The sequence below is a fragment of the Polyodon spathula genome, chromosome 2, assembly GCF_017654505.1.
Source record: "Polyodon spathula isolate WHYD16114869_AA chromosome 2, ASM1765450v1, whole genome shotgun sequence".
Classification (NCBI taxonomy): Eukaryota; Metazoa; Chordata; class Actinopteri; order Acipenseriformes; family Polyodontidae; genus Polyodon; species Polyodon spathula.
In genome coordinates, this window is record NC_054535.1 from 108,487,834 (window position 1) to 108,491,338 (window position 3,505).

Here is a 3,505-nt window from a genome sequence, read left to right on the forward strand (position 1 = left end):
GGAAATGAAGTGGAGAAATGAAGGAACGAGACGCTTCTTCACACACAGCGTGGTTGGTGAGGGTACGGAATGGGTGACCAAGGATCCTGATATTGGGGAAGATGCTTCACTGTCAGTCAGAGGCAATGGGAAATACAATGTTTTACAAGCCTGTGACGGAAAGATGAGTTCTGGTGATGAATCTTCCTCCCGACCTGTGAGTGCGCTAAAGACCGGGAGGAGAAGCATCTGGAAGGGCTGGCCTGACAGTTCGTTTCCTGGCGAGGGAAGTGGGTCAGCCTGGAGGGAAGCGCGACTCTGTTGTAAGACCGTATTGATTTGAGAGGTAAACGAGAGGCAGCTGCAAGTAATAAGGCAGCTGCAACCGTTTATCTCGATATCATGCGGGATTACATATAGGGGCCAGGGTAACGCTGGTCTTCTCCTTCGTTTGGGTTAAACGCTTGGAGAGAGAAGGATCGAGAGAGGAGCTCTCGTTGTAAAGAGGAATTGCGTGTTGTGTTTGTTTTGTAATTGTCTGCGTTTTACATCACCAGACAGTTAACTCACCTATCCGGAGCTGTCGACCAGGGTCAGCACAATCCGGATCACCACTGCACGGAACCGTCACGAAATACAGTGTCTTCACCCACCACAAGCACGTCTGCACTCACCCAGGACTGGTGACCGTGTGTTCGTTTTGTTCGGGACTGTGCCCTATTATTGCTATCCCCGTGCTTTACACATTTGTTGTGTATAGCCGGGGATTTATTATTTAACGGTCACCAGACCTGGATTATAAATAAAAGCACCTTTTCACTGGAAACTGTTGTCTGCCTGTCACTCCTGCATCGCATCACCGCTATACCTGTTCCCCTCCACTAGCCACTTTGCCACAAAGCCTTATACAATACTTGTATAAATGAAACCATATATAATACTGTAGCACAGTTGCTTTTACTGTGGTCCCTCCACACTGCTTTTAAAATAAGTGCTCGGATGTAACGAAAACCAGAAAGAAAACAAGAACTGAATCATGAACGATACGCAGGTGAGAGAATTATACAATTGTGTACATCCTATTTGTTTTATCTTTTAAGGTTAGAAGATAGTTATCCCATTAGAAACGTCTCTCCCCTCTCTCCCCTCCCTCTCCCCTTTCAGAAGTAGGTCACCGGTGTGGGAAAGATGAGGCCATCCTCCCTCCCTCCACATACAGCTCCACAGTCTGCGTGCAGATCGACATGTCAGCAGCACTGACACGCCTCCATTCATACTGACAGAGAGAGACCAAGAGATAGGGAGAGGGAGGGAGAGAAACAAAGAACATTGTGGGAAAGAGTGAAAGAGGGAGACAGACATGGAAGGATGGAGAGAGGGAGGGATGAAAAAAGGGAAGCAGCAAATAAGAGGAAATGGGAGACACAGAAAGGGAGATGTAAAAAAAATTTGAAGAACCATTGCCTAACAAGCGCAGCATTGCCCTGGGCCTCCGTGTTGTATAACACTGCAAGACAGTTATATTTTGCAGTATTTTCATCGGTTATTAGTTACCATATTTCACGGCAGTATTTTAAATATGGGTGTGTTGCCCTTTCAGTGGAGAATTAAAAACTTCCAGTACTACAGTAGGCTTACATCTCACCAATGGGGGTCAGAACATATAAATACACTGCATCATACAACACCACTCACTACACAGCTATGTGATACCTTACCTCGTACCTTACACCACAACGAAAGACACATGCATGTGGGTGTCTGATGTTATGTTCCATGTTCCGAGTAATGCTACAAATATGTTACAACTTAAAACTGCACAGAAATAAAGAAAGTAATAATAAAAAGGTATATTTCTTGTATCCACCTGGCTCTCTACTCCATATTCCCAGTAATGTTTTTGTCATTAAATAAAGCAGATTCAAACCCTGCTATCTCTTGTCTGTTTACCTGGAGAAGAATGTGAACGCTATGAGGATGCAATGTTTGTGGTGCATTGTGCTTCATACTGGAAGACTGGCATATCTTCAATGGAGGGAATCATTACAGGTTGTTCTCTAACAAGCACTAAATATGAGAGGGCATTCCGTTCCTAGTATCGGATTGATCTCAAAATGTTGTCAAGGATCTCAGTGATTCAGCATCAACAGCATGGCTGTTTAACCCTTTGTCACCCATTCCATACCCTCACCACTCTGTGTGAAGTAGTGTATCCTTCCCTCTGTCCTAAGTCTGTCTCCACTTCATTTCCAACTGTATATTGGTTCGGGTTAAGTTACTCAACTCTTTTAAGATTTGAAACCCTATTAGAGACTTCAGTAAGTCCCCTCTAATTCCTCACTGTTCTATCGCATTTCTTTAGGCTGAGATTAGACTTGCTCATCGATGCTGCTCATCGCTGTACTCTCTCCAAGGTCACAATGTCCTTTAGGAGACGCAGTGCTCAGTTATTTGTCGAACTGTTTGCGTCTGTTTGAAGGAACCCCCTGCTGTGAGATGTTACAGAATTATTAAGGGGGGGGGGGGGGGGGGGGGGGGAACGTGCTGATTAAAAATAGGTTCACGGTTGTAATGAAACATTATACAATTGTGTACATCCTATTTGCTTTACCTTTTAAGGTTAGAGGCTGGAGTTACCCCGTTAGAAAGGTGTGTACAGAACAAACACCTTCCTTACGGAGAAGTGTACCCAATACTGACACAGCACAGATCAAGCAGTACAATAGGAGCTGCCACATTGCTCCACCGCCGCGTCACGGGACCGGCACTTCTCTGGGGAGTTTGTTTACTCCTCAGCTGCTTTGTGAAAGGCACATTGTGTCCACATTGCACTCAGTGTTCCCACCTTTTCAGATAATATTTTGAAATACAATCCAAACAGCTGTCCTCTTTCCAAAGGGCCCCTCCCGTCACTATGCAGTTGCAGCTGAGAAGGAAGCACAGCAATGCCCAGCGATACACAATGTACACTGTGGCAAATCAAGCTCGTAGCAAAACCTGGAATGGGTGAAAGTGCTCTGCCACAGGAGGACTCTCACTTCCATCCCTGCGCTGTATACATGTACAGCTTTGTGAGCAAACTGACGGTGCCTCGCCTGCTCAATCGCGCACTCCTTCATGAATAGGACATGAGGGCGGCAGGGAGTGCAGGGAGTCTGTGCGCAGCTGCAGGCACCGTGCGGATCTCGACGCCGTCACGGGCAGGCCAGCCAATCGCGAGCAGGAGCTCGCTTTGTTTACCTCCCCGAGCACGCGCGGACACGTGATCTGGGAGCGGCGCTGCCATTGGCCTGTGGTACCCGATCGCGAGAGGGGAGGGGGCAGATCATCCCATAACTGCACCAAAACACCCCGTGTACGTGTAATAACAATACATACAGAACCAGCGACAGCAAGCAAGCAAGCAAGCAAGCAAGCAAGCAGCAAGCAAGCAACAAGCAAGCAAGCAAGCATCAAGCAAGCAAGCAAGCAAGCAAGCAAGCAAGCAAGCAAGCAAGCAAGCAAGCAAGCAAGCATCAAGCAAGCA